This window comes from Lycium barbarum, chromosome 1 (assembly GCF_019175385.1).
Source record: "Lycium barbarum isolate Lr01 chromosome 1, ASM1917538v2, whole genome shotgun sequence".
In the NCBI taxonomy this organism is placed as follows: domain Eukaryota; kingdom Viridiplantae; phylum Streptophyta; class Magnoliopsida; order Solanales; family Solanaceae; genus Lycium; species Lycium barbarum.
Genome location: NC_083337.1, coordinates 20,868,565 through 20,883,041, shown reverse-complemented (window position 1 = coordinate 20,883,041; position 14,477 = coordinate 20,868,565). Strand labels below are relative to the sequence as shown.

General features: G+C 30.1%; 1 long non-coding RNA gene across 24 annotated transcripts; it reads left to right on the top strand.

The window, feature by feature from the left end:
• Nucleotides 1–231: 231 nt before the first annotated feature.
• LOC132633101 (uncharacterized) lies at nucleotides 232–7,777 on the top strand. Of its 24 annotated transcripts, none has more exons than XR_009579599.1 (15): nucleotides 238–783; nucleotides 886–1,026; nucleotides 1,130–1,359; nucleotides 1,446–1,527; nucleotides 1,788–1,856; nucleotides 2,303–2,469; nucleotides 2,618–2,707; nucleotides 3,997–4,069; nucleotides 4,494–4,698; nucleotides 4,810–5,393; nucleotides 5,804–6,172; nucleotides 6,274–6,376; nucleotides 6,458–6,484; nucleotides 7,095–7,184; nucleotides 7,364–7,777. It is a non-coding gene; the product is annotated as an uncharacterized LOC132633101 (long non-coding RNA). The 24 variants fall into 24 exon arrangements; XR_009579592.1 differs by having other exon boundaries at nucleotides 239–783; nucleotides 6,455–6,484; nucleotides 7,443–7,777; XR_009579586.1 differs by having other exon boundaries at nucleotides 232–783; nucleotides 5,804–5,834; nucleotides 6,087–6,172; nucleotides 6,274–6,991; nucleotides 7,095–7,777.
• Nucleotides 7,778–14,477: the final 6,700 nt, after the last annotated feature.

Here is a 14,477-nt window from a genome sequence, read left to right as displayed (position 1 = left end):
ACCGTATTGGCACCGGAATACTTTAAAATAGATAGGCACAATGTCAAACATGTTAGGCCCGTGCGTCTCACGGGTAAACTTCATCTAATATATATATATATTATATATAATTAATAAGTGAAGGATTGGGTGCGACGAAGGGCACTTCTGTAATTGTAACTATGATGAGACCCACTGATAATGGTACACCTGTGGGCCTTTTAAGTCATCACGTGGTATTGCCAAAATTGCTTCTTGTCTCTCTCATTTGACTCACTCATACAGGGGCAAAATGGTAACTTGAATACTAGATATTTATTTCCAAACACACTCCAAGATTCTAGAACGATCTGCCATGTGAACCCAGCACCAAAACTCCGGCAATAGCTATCTGAAATCAAACCATCGCCTCCTCTGTTTCCCACCGAAGCTCTATCAGAAAAACCCAGCAACTAATTCATCCACCACTGACCACCGTCCACCGAATCACCACCCAGTAATCACCCATCTCAATCATATCTTTGAAACGGAGCTTCTTCCATTAATTTTGCCTTTTGCTTGTAATACTAATATTTGTGGGTTGCAACTGGATTCCACCTTTTCACACTCCTCCCCGACTTGCCCATTGATCCTTCTTCTTTTGTTGGCCTCTGTTCTTATCTTCTTTTTCAATTTTGTATCTTTGTTCGCTCTATGTTTAGGCTCGCCTTCTTATGATCACATCTGTGTTTCCGCCCTCTCACCACCTGCTTTCGGAAAGCATTTGTTTTATTCCCATGTTCCTATTGGATTTACCGATTGCTGGTGAGCTTTGGTTTTAAATTTTTTGCTCTTCTTATTGATTGGATATTTCTTTCAATTTTCGTTGTTTGTTTGGTATTTGGGTTTTAATCATGTTGCATGCAGCGGCTTGTATTTGTTGGTTGTTGCCACTTATGCTACACAAGAAAAAGTAGTTCCAAAGATGAGACAAAGCCCAAAGGAGCAGAAGAGGCTTCATATAGCAAAAACGAAGTGTCGGATAATTGATATGTATTTCTACTGCAGGTACCTCTAAGTTTTATGTTTCAAGTGTATACTGTCAGTGTAATTTAACACTTGTGTGATTATGAGAAGCTTAGAAAGTATGTAATAAGAAAATTTCCTTCAGGCAAGGAAAATTATTGTCAGCCTACTAAAGACACTCATAAAGGAGAGGAGCTTTCAAGCAAACTCAACACAATATGCTTGGTTACCTGATGAATGAAGAAGCAAATAGGTACAAATTAACAAATGATGAGATGATTGATTTAATCATAACCATTTTGTACTGTTTCCACTACTTCTGTGATGGCTGTCGAATATCTTCATGATCATCCAAAAGTTCTTGAAGAACAAAGAGTGAGTCCAAAGTCAGAGAGTGGTTAAATAACTACATTGTTGTTTGAATCATTCATAATTTATAACCTTGATTTGTAATTCTGCAGAAAGAACACATGGCAATTAGAGAAAAGAAAAAGCACGAGGATCCTATTGATTACAACGATTACAAGGCGATGCGGTTCACACGTGCGATAAGTTCTATGTTATTTTGCTTCCTTGTGTACACTTACAGTACATTTATTTTTCTTCACAGAATCAAGTGACTAAAAGATACCAAAAAGAGTAAATTAGATATTTTATTAACACGTTAAAATTACGTTGAGTGAAAATTTATTACTACATTATTAGTCTATATGAGATAAATCATTAATTTAGATGGAACAGTTTGTCAACTGCAAGGTCAGCATACTGAATCTATATATTTTTGCTGGTGCGGTTTATTTTAGAGACCTCCAGGTAAGCAACACTAGTGAATGGGGTTCTGATAAAAACCACTCAAGATTTTGAAATAAATGGTAAGTAAGTTTGGGGAAAATCTCATGCATATTTTGTTTAAATTTTATGCACAGTCAATGTAAAGATTTTTTTGCTACTATCATGTTGTCCAAAGAATACCTTAAAAATAAAGCAGCAGTTAACTTATTAATGTTCCCGCAACCTATTAGTACTTTTGTTCTAATAGGATGATTTCTGGTATGAATGAGTGTGATTTTGGCGATTTTGCCTTTGGTAGTCCGCAAAATGTTTCACACACATGCAATGATGCCATATCTGAAGCAAATAACATTGTTTGTGAATATTTAAATAATTATGACGTGGTTTTTAATGTGTGTTATCTATAGTGGAACAATAGCAATTTAGGGAAATGGTAATTTTTTCCGTTAACTCAACTTCTTAAATTTGTGTTTCTGCTAGAAGTGAATGGTATTTTCCCCTGAGCAATATACTAACATGAATGTAGGTGTTGATGTGTATTTGAGCTAAGAAAGGCACTTATTTTAACCTTCCAAAGGTTCAGAAAGCCGCCACTCATGCATATAGCCAACTGCCTTATAACCATCTGGATGTTCAGAAAGCCACCACTCATGCATATAGCCAACTTGCTTATAGCTGGATGATGTGCAGCATGTAAGTCTGCTTTATATCGAAGTCCACATCGAACCATAAACACACATAATAACTAAGTAAACCTATGATGTATTATCATTTCACTAGAAGATTGAAACCTGCAATGAACATGCAGGTTATAACTGATGAATTGTTACTTCTGTGGCAGTGTTCTGAATTACTGTGATGCAGATAGGAAGATTCATATTCTTGCATTACTAGAACGACTCCAGAACCACATTCTTATTTCAATTTTCAGGTAAAGATTCTAAATTCGACAACAATCCATAATTTTGTTCATCTTTTAGTACCAAAGTCAATAGTCTTAATACAATTGATCTGCAATTATCTGTTTTATTATTTATATAGTGCTACCCTTCTCCATCTCCTGTATAATTGCATGTCACACACCCTCCTGCACCACCAATCTTCATTTGCTTTTTCTCAAGCATAGTTCCCTTCCCATTCTTTTGAGCAGTTATACACAGAGGAAGCTTCAATGAAGAAGCATAGGCGTTAAGTAAAGCTATGTGCTTGCCTACTTGTGCGTCTTTTTAAGTTTAGTGCCTAATGGATATCACTAACTTTTAATCTATCTGGAAGAATCTGAAGTAGTAAAAAGATGGAGTTTTGTCATAGAAACGTGATGTTAAGACTAAAAAAATGAAGCATTAAAACGCCATCTTCTAAGCCTATGAGATTTGGAAGTTTCAGATTATCCCTTATAGCTTTTCCACTGCATATGTCATGAATTACTTTATACATTAGATTACTGTCATGTTTAGATAGGGTAAGAACAGAGGCTAAGAAATTGATAAAAAAACATCTCATATATCAGCTCTCTTATTCGTTAAACAATGTGAGATGCATTAACATTTATATCTTGATTTGCCTATGCATCTTCTCATTTGTAGGTGGATATATTTTTGTTTTATGTTCTTTCTATATTTTGATAGGAGGCAAAGATTTTGATTAAATTCCCTTTATAGATGCCAATTATTGGAACCTTTTATTACTTCTTGGTGGCACGTGTTGTGATACTTCTATTTGTGGGTTACAAATGGATTCCACCGTTTCACTGATTTTCCACTCCTCCCAGATTATTGTTTAGTGTTTACTGCGAATGTAATTTTCTTAGTTGATGCAGATATGATTCTCTTTTTCCTTTTTATTCTTTTTGTTTTAAGCTTTCAACTTATATTTAATTTCCTTGTGAAATTCATTTTCACTTATGATTATGAATGCTTCGAGTACATTGATACTGAGGCTAAGAGAGAACAAACCTTTGTGGTTAAGAAAACTGAAAAAGTTTATAGTTTGACTTGTGCTCTTATCCAATCTAATAGGGTTCTTTATCTTTCCAAAGCACTAAGTGGATTACTCAAATGTCATCCACTTTGTCACATGTACGATCATGATTTTAGTATCCTTCAATGATTCGCAGGAAGGCAAGCAAAAGTATTGGTGCTTTGATTGATGTATCTCTGTACTTACTTATATTCTAAATTCGGTAAGAAGTATAGAATCTAACCTCAATTTCTATTTCAGCTTAATTAAACCAGTACCAGAGTCAGGATGCTTCAAGGAAGAAAACAAGGAAATAGACAGGTCATTCTATGAGGTAATAAACTTTTAAGTTTTTCAATTTTTTTTTTATACAGTTCACAAACAAAGATGTTCTCAAGATAAATAAAGAATAGACAACAACAAGCTGAGTACAATTCATTTTAATAGACATAGTCGTTCCTTTTGAACTAACTGCAGATCAGGTATAGATTCATTCATTTGCACTGTATTTGTTATTTGGTAAATTATTTCACTCTGAAAATTTATACAGTTAATACACCCAATGTCATTAGCAATACCACCTTTGTCTAAGCTGTCCCATAACGGCTAAACGAGGGGATAAAAAATAAACTACATGATATGTCTGAAAGTTGAACTTGATATAATAATACAATGCGCAATATCACATCATGATCAATTACAATTATTGATCTCCACTACTTTGCACTTTCATTACTTATAATATTTTTTACTGGTAGGAGTGCAACAAAGGAGGTGCACCAACTAATAAAGAGAAAAGATAGAGGGAATTGCAGATCTCAAAGAGACAAAAACACTTTCTTATATGCAGGCAAGCTAAGATACATATAATGTTGTTGCAATCTGTTCTTTCCTAAATTAGCCTAAAAGTGTTTGACTGATGCTAGGCATAAATCACAAAGAGGTGATTTGCCCTATTTGAAGGTATAGAAAGCAGAGACTCTTACAGTTACGTATTTGCTTGTCAGAAAGCTAATTTGTATTTACAGCTGAAACTAAACATCAAAATTGTAATTTTACTTTATCTTTTCACAGCATAGTCACATTATCAGTTACTATTCATGGTGGATCCTTTCATGAATGATCAGTCTTGAAGACGTTTGTGTGTCAGTGATGGAGGGAGGAGGAGGAGAGGATAGTGAAAGATTTATATGAAGACGGAAAACCATTGCATTCTATCAAGTAGATAAAATATATTGGATGCTTTCTTGAATGGTTCTCTAAACGCTCCATTCCCTTCAAACACTACATGTATATACTTTGAAGGATAATTTTCTAAAATACATTGTGACCATATCATTTATGTAGTAGATTCCCGAGTGTGTTTGGTATAATAATGTCATAGAGAGATGTACTATAATACCAGAATTGCTACCTTACTTGTTTGCAGATTGCTGAGATGAAATTTATGAAGGACGAGAAGTGCTAAACATGAAAGACAGTCTTTGTTTTAAAGCTGTATTTGATTATAGGATAACTAGGTTAACATATTGTACCTAAATATCGCTTCGTTGTCCCATTTTTGCAGCCATGAATAAGCTAATACAACTCTTCAAAGTGGTGATGTGATACCAAGAGGCAACAAAAATTATTTTGAAAGTTTAGAAATGTGATTTATGGTGAGTTTTTGAAACTTGCAGTAATTCTAGAGCAAGCCTATCTCATATCTATTCCATTAATACTGGTTCAACTACTACTTATCGATTGGATACACTTGAGTTTGAAGATGTTGTGGATAATGGTCCAATAAAATCTGGAGTTTTAGCATTGGAATACATCATGCATCATCTATCTTACAGTGGATCGTAAATATGCATACAATCAATGTTGTAACTTTACTTCGAGCCACTGCTCCGAACTATTCAATTTTCTCTTTGATTATAAAAGTGATGTTTAAAGGTATTATAATTTATAATTTAGACGGATACTTCTATCTGTGAATAGCAGTTTGTTATTACCAAGTACATCGTAAATATATATATATATCACTACCAGCACCCTAATTGCTAAATATTTTATTGTTTTGCAGGAAACCCTCGAGTGATGTGAATTATACACAGGTCGATAAGCGTATTCGTCCAGCATAGTTACACCAACCATGAACTGAATGGATAGTCTAAAATCTACTTGAGCAAATAATGTGTTGCATGGTTGTGTTTGTTGGACAGTAAAATATATAAGATTAGGAGAGGATTTTCAGTCTTCAATATTTTTAGAATTTTCTTATTTTAATTTACTTGAAGTATTGAAAAATCAGACATACTCGCCCTTTTAGGGATGGAGTAACTGTTTCTTTTCTTACAACATTTCAGGTCTTCATAAATATGCCTTCAGGAAGGTAAAAGGAAGAGATCCAAAAGGACTCCGCAAAATGCACAATGTTCAACAAAAATCAAAGGTTTTAGCTTTAGTCCAAACTCTTGGAACGCTGTTTTCTCCTTTTGCCTTTGGTTTTATTTTACTGAAATTTTTGTTTCCGTATCTCTTTTGTTACTGCAGAATACCTGAGTTGTGAAAATAATGGATAATCCTAAGAACTCTTTAGAGCTCTCAAACTGAAGGAGACTTTGAGATACTGGAAAAGTTTGTTTTCTCCATAATGGTGATTCTTATACAGCTTTATCTGAAGGATATGATAGAAATTGCTTGCATTTTAAGGTTTTGAACCTTTTCTGTGCAGAAGATACGAATAGGAGTAAGAGTGGATGAGGTAAATACAATCGAAAATCATATTCTATCCTTCGACTATGCCTACTGATCTACCGTATTTATCAGTTTTGCTACCCAAAGTGTACCAATAGCGCGATGCTTGTGTCATGTGAATATTAGCTTTTGGCAGATACTGATTTGATTTTTCTTGTTTGGGGGAATTAAATATTAAGGGAATTTAAGATTTGTTGTTTCAAGGAAATTACCTGAAAGAAGTTGAAAGATATGTACTAAAATAATTGTGCAGGTTTATTTTACATGTGAAATTTTCATCTTTCTTTGGATATGTCCATATGTAAAGCATTACCCCTATTATTTGATCCTTTTTAAGTGTCTACTATGTATGATAAACATGGGAAGAAAACCACGAGCCTGAGAGGTGGTGGGAAGACAAAAGGGACGTATTATGACAGATTAGAGGATACAATACACAAATGCATTCCATTTGCTTATCTTGATTAGCCTTTGAACGACTACTTGGATATTCTTCACAAACTATTTAGAGAAGGTTTTTCATGTTTATGTCATCTTCTTTCTTTTAATGTCTTATATCATCTATATTGGCATAAACCTAAGTGTTAACCTGTTGAATAATCCTCCATAACGTGCAGGGGTTTGTTATCGTGGTCTTATGCTCATGAAAAAGACATGCATAGTTCTTGACCCTTAATAACCAGCTTCGACCTGCCGGATGTTGACAGGTGTCCTCATTTCTACTATTTCAGAGCCAATTAGCTTAAATTAATTTACGAAATTCAAAGATATTCTAATTAATGGTATAGCTGGAGAGCAGGAAGAGAGTGGATAATACTAAATTAGCATCTGCTATTGAGGGATAACGTTCATTCACTATAGTTCTGTTAATGAAAATGTGATTTAGGTAGCCAGGTTTTCCTTGCGCAAGGCATATTGCGAAGGCTTACATTTTTCACTATCGGTCTTGATATCTTCCTTAACAGAGGCTCATATATTTTCTCCAGCCTTGTGTTTCTTAAAATCGGAAAAGGTCAGAGTGGTGAGGCAGGGTGAAAGATTATCTACCTAAGCTCGTAGAAAGATGATATCTTATACTGGAGCTTCAAAATTTGCCTTGAAATTTAGAATTGATGCAACACTCATGATAATAGATAGTATGAACTGTTATTATGTCATACATGTAATTGGTTTTTGACAATACGCTTGAAATGAGTGTATAAATGTTTTTCCGTGTCGAACCTTTCAAGTCATTTTGTAGCTGGAGGTTGCAAACAATGAATCGAGAAAGGACGGGCATGGGCCATCTAATTTTTAACTATATAGAAACATGAGTCTATATAGGATCGTCGTCATGCCTACTTCAAAGGCATTAACACTTAGTCTGAGGGTAGTTTAGTCATTTCGCGTTACAATGGAATAACATAATTGGCCTAGAAAAAGTTTTACTGTAGCTTTTGAAAAAATCAACGTGTTGTGTTGACAAAATTACCCTCTACTTAGCTCATCATACATCACATGTGGGCCCTTTCTACTTTCCTTTTAGATTTCTTGCCAGAACTATCATAATTACATCAAGTACTTTTTTCTTTAAATACCTTTCAACAGCTGTGGTCCACATTGTATAATTTTCCATTCTTTGAAAAAGATTGACCAAATGAAGAGCTGATTCTTTTGAAAAAAAGATTAACTATTTTGGTGTTCAAATTGTTTTACCAAAAGTCTGAAAGTACAAAGTGCTACTAACAAAAATCCCTACACAGATTTCGTCCTATTTGAATAACATTTGGTTTTAGTATTATGTTTAAAATAGCTGGAAATATTATATAATTGAGTAGAAATCTGTTTTCCAGAGGTTATTCAAATTAAATTTAAGTAATAGTGTTTATGTAGGAGAACCTATAACTTTAGCTAATAAATTTAGAATTCACACAAAAAATTTATACTTCTTTAATACTATTAAATAAAGATTATTTTATATATCAATCCAAAATTCCAAAAAAGTTAACCATTAATTTTAAAATTTCGCCTGCTCTTGGGCGGGCTTATATTATTATTATTATTATTACTACTACTAGTACTACTATATAGAAACGTGAGTTTTTATGCAGTAGTAAAACTGGTTCGTCTTCCGTTCTCAAAAAAAAAAAAAAAAAAAAAAGTGGAACCCATCATCTCCACACATATTTATTAACAAATTAAAGCAATATCGAAAAAAAAATTGACCCGATATTAAAAAAACAAATAATGTCAAAAAAAAAAAAAGTGCACCCCATATTAAAAAAATCAAACAATATTCATGTAATTTTCAAAGTATCTCATTAAGTTAATAATGATGGATTCATTGCCACATGCGTATCAACCCATTAATGGGAGCAAATGAAATTATTGTACAGCAAAAAACATGGACCCCTATTATTGCTTTTAAAATAAGATAGAATTTAATTACTTTTTCATTTTTATTCTTACTCTAATAAATGTGAAAAGAGATTAATGTCGTAAAAGAATAAAATAATATCAAATGGAGATCAAATAATGAATAAGGTAAATTAGTCAAATTATAATTCTAATTGACGTTTCCTTAAAAAAATCATGCAAAAGACAACATGACAAGTAAAATGAGTCAAACCAAGAATATTTATCAAAAATTAAAAAATAGTAGTTTTTCGTTTAAATAGAAAATCAAATTTCTACTTTGTTTCGTTTTAAACATGTAAAATTAATTTAACTAGAATTATCCAAATAAAAATTTGATAAAAAATAATCAGTATTTTACACCTTTAAATTAATCGAGTTAAAATTGAAAGTATCAACTGATGTTTAAATATTATTATTGTTTTATCTTAAAGAGGGGAAAATAGTTTCTTTTTAAACAAGTCTTCTCTTTTTAAAAGTATTAATAAATTTTTGCAGACTTTGTATTTGTAGCAAACACTAATATAATAAAGTTTTGGATACGGAGCACAAACTACAATGTTATATTAATCGTGTTTATCAAATTTCTACTTTGTTTCGTTTTAAACATGTAAAATTAATTTAACAGTTTGAATTAGAATTATCCAAATCAAAATTTGATAAAAAGTAATAAGTATTTTACACCTTTAAATTAATCGAATTAAAATTGAAAGTATCAACTGATGCTTAAATATTGTTATTGTTTTATCTCAAAGAGAGAAAAATAGTTTTCTTTTAAACAAGTCTTCTCTTTTAAAAAGTATTAATAAATTTTTGCAGATTTTGTATTCATAACAAACACTAATATAATAAAGTTTTGGATACGGAGCACAAACTACAAACTAATGATATATATATATATATATATATATATATATATATATATATATATATATATGCATAAAAACAATACAAACTAATAATGTCAAAAAAAAGTGTACCCCGTATTAAAAAATCAAACAATATTCGTGTAATTTCTAAAGTATCTCATTAAGTCAATAATGATGGATTCATTGTCACATGCGTATCAACCCATTAGTTGGAGCAAATGAAATTATTGTGCAGCAAAAAACATGGACCTCATATTATTGCTTTTCTTCAAAACGTTAAATAGTCAAACGTTAGATTGGCCTGAGATCTAATCTAGACATTGAAAATGTGAAAAGAGATTAACGTCGTAAAATAAAAAATAATATCAAATGAAGATCAAATAATGAATAAAAAACCATGAAAAAGACAACATGACAAGTAAAATGAGCTAAACCGAGAATATTTACCAAAAATAAAAAAATAGTATTTCTTCGGTTAAATAGAAAATCAAATTTCTACTTTATTTCGTTTTAAACATGTAAAATTAATTTAATAATTTGAATTAGAATTAGAATTATCCAAATCAAAATTTGATAAAAAATAATAAGTATTTTACACCTTTAAATTAATCGAATTAGAATTTAAAGTATCAACTGATGCTTAAATATTGCTTTTGTTTAATCTCAAAGAGGAGAAAATAGTTTCCTTTTAAACAAGTCTTCTCTTTTAAAAAGTATTAATAAATTTTTGCCGACTTTGTATTCACAGCAAACACTAATAAAATGTTATATTAATCGTGTTTTGAGCATATATATATATATATATTTATCACTATCCAAATACAATTACATACACATAGATACACTATAATCCAAAGTGTTGGGCCCGTGCACAGCGCGGGCATACGCCCTCTAGTTAGTACTATATAGAAGAGTGAGTTCCAACACACTTTTCGTCGTCCGTTTCCAATCGTCGTCCAATTTAAATAAAAACAAATTATGGGCCCCACCCATATATGTTAAACAACAAATAATATAAAAAAAATTATGGGCCCCACAATTCCATGGTATATATATATATATCCATTCCAATTTTTTTTTTTAAAATTGTGGGTCCCACCCATATATCTTAAACAGCAACTAATATAAAAAAAAATTGTGGGCCTCATAATTCTATGGTATATATATATATATATATATATATATATATATATATATATATATATATATATATATATCCGTTCCAATTTTTTGAAAAAAAAATTGTGGGCCCCATATATATTAAACAGCAACTAATATTAAAAAAATAGTGCAAATTAATAATGTCAAAAAAAAAGTGCACCCCATATTAAAAAATCAAACAATATTCATGTAATTTTCAAAGTATCTCATTAAGTCAATAATGATGGATTCATTTCCACGTGCGTATTCGTAGCAAACACTAATATAATAAAGTTTTAAATACGGCGCACAAACTACAATGTTATATTAATCGTGTTTTGAACATAGTATCCCATATTGACAAAATCAAGCGATATATTAAAAAAAAAAAAAAAAAGAGTGAGCCCAACCGGCTCTTCTTAATAGTAGAAATATAATAAAGTTTTAAATACGGAGCACAAACTACAATGTTATATTAATCGTGTTTTGAACATAGTATCTCATATTGACAAAATCAAGCAATATATATATAAAAAAAAAAAAAAGTGAATCCCATATTAAAAAAACAAACCATGTAAAAAAAAAAGTGCAAAAACAATTGTGGGCCCCATAATTCTAATATATATATATATATATATATATATATGTATGTATGTATGTATGTATGTATGTATATGTATATGTATATATGTATGTATGTGTGTGTGTATATATGCATAAAAATAGTGCAAATTAATAATATCAAAAAAAAAAGTGCACCTCATATTAAAAAATCAAACAATATTCAAGTAATTTTCAAAGTATCTCATTAAGTCAATAATGATTGATTCATTGCCACGTGTGTATTCGTAGCAAACACTAATATAATAAAGTTTTAAATACGGAGCACAAACTAGAATGTTATATTAATCGTGTTTTGAACATAGTATCCCATATTAACAAAATCAAGCGATATATAAAAATACAAAAAAATTAGCCCAACCGGCTCTTCTTAATAGTAGAAATATAATAAAGTTTTAAATACGGAGCATAAACTACAATGTTATATTAATCGTGTTTTGAACATATTATCGCATATTGACAACATCAAGCAATATATATATAAAAAAAAAGTGAATCTCATATTAAAAAAATAAACAATGTCAAACAAAAAAGTGCAAAAACAAATTGTGGGCCCCATAATTCTAATATATATATATATATATATAATAAAGTTTTAGATACGGAGCACAAACTACAATATTAAATTAATCGTGTTTTGAACATAGTATATGTATATATATTATATGCATAAAAATAGTACAAACTAATAATGTCAAAAAAAAAAAAAAAAAACACCCCATAAAGGGTGGACCTCATACTAAACAACATCAAGCAATATTAAAAAAAAAAAAAAAAAAAGACAAAAAAAAAGTGGAACCCACCATCTCCAAATTCATTGTAAAAAAAAGTGGACCTCATATTAACAAAATTAAGCAATATCCAAAAAAAAAAAGTGAACCCCATATTAAAAAAAAAAACTAATGTAAAAAAAAAAGTGCAGACTTTGTATTCGTAGTAAACACTAATATATTAAAGTTTTAAATACAGAGCACAAACTACAATGTTATATTAATCGTGTTTTGAACAGAGTATCTCATATTGACAACATCAAGCAATATATATATATATACAAAAACAAAATGAATCCCATATTAAAAAAAACAAACAATGTCAAAAAAAAAGTGCAAAAAAAAAAAATGTGGGCCCCATAATTCTAATATATAATAAAGTTTTAAATACGGAGCACAAACTACAATATTATATTAATCGTGTTTTGAACATAGTATATGTATATATATTATATGCATAAAAATTGTACTAACTAATAATGTCAAAAAAAAAAAATGCACCCCATAAAGGGTGGACCTCATACTAAACAACATCAAGCAATATTAAAAAAAAAAAACTAAAGTAAAAAAAAAAAGTGCAGACTTTATATTCGTAGTAAACACTAATATACTAAAGTTTAAATATGGAGTACAAACCACAATGTTATATTAATCGTTTTTTGAATATAGTATATAATTATATATGCATAAAAATAATGCAAATTAATAAAGTCCAAAAAAAGTGCGCTTCAAATTAAAAAATCAAATAATATTCATGTAATTTTCAAAGTATCTCATTAAGTAAATAATGATGGATTCATTGCCACGTGCGTATCAATCCATTAGTGGGAGCAAATGAAATTACTTTCGTTCAAAAAGTTAAGTAGTCAAACCATACATTTTTTTTTTATATTAGTCTGAGATCTAATCTAGATATTAAACTGTTGTATTTGCTATTCCGCCATGTCATTTATTTGTTATGTTCACTAAAATAAATATACTTAAAATATTTATATTTTAAAATAAGATAGAACTTAATTACTTTTTTATTTTTATTCTTACTCTAATAAATGTGAAAAGAGATTAATGTCGTAAAAAAAATATATAAAATGGAGATCAAATAATGAATAAGGTAAATTAGTCAAATTATAATTCTAATCGACGTTTTCTTAAAAAACCATCCAAAAGACAACATGACAAGTAAAATGAGCTAAACCGAGAATATTTACCAAAAATTAAAAAATAGTATTTCTTCGTTTAAATAGAAAATCAATTTCTACTTTGTTTCGTTTTAAACATGTAAAATTAATTTAATAATTGGAATTAGAATTATCCAAATCAAAATTTGATAAAAAATAATAAGTATTTTACACCTTTAAATTAAGCGAATTAAAATTGAAAGTATCAACTGATGCTTAAATATTGCTATTGTTTTATCTCAAAGAGAAAAAAAACAGTTTCCTTTTAAACAAGTCTTCTCTTTTAAAAAATATTAATAAATTTGCCGATTTTGTATTCGTAGCAAACATTAATATAATAAAATTTTAGATACGGAGCACAAACTACAATGTTATATTAATCGTGTTTTGAACATAATATATATATATATATATATATATATATATATATATATATATATATATATATAATCACTATTCAAAGACAACTACATACACATAGATGCACTATAATCTAAACTGTTGGGCGCATGCGCAGCACGGGCATAGGCCGTCTAGTTACTACTATATAGAAGCATGGGTTGGCACCCATGCTTCGTCGTCAACCAAAAAACAAAAGTGTGGGCCCCACCTAAACATCAATCAATATTAAAAAACAAAAAAACAAAAAAAAGTATGGGCCCCAACTAAATCAAGAAATATTAAAAAAATGAATCCCATATTAAAAAAAAAATAATGTCAAAAAAAAAAGTGCAGCTCATATTAAAAAATCAAACAATATTTATGTAATTTCCAAAGTATCTCATTAAATTAATAATGATGGATTCATTGCCACATGCGTATCAATCCATTAGTGAGAGCAAATGAAATTATTGTACAGCAACATACTTAAAATATTTATATATTCTAACTATATAGAAGAGCCGGTTGGGCTCCTTTTGCGTCGTCCGTAAAAAAATATTGTGGGCCCCATTTTAAACATCAAACAGTATTAAAAAAAAGGAAGAAAAAAAGTGGAACCCACCACATCCAAATTCACGGAAAAAAAA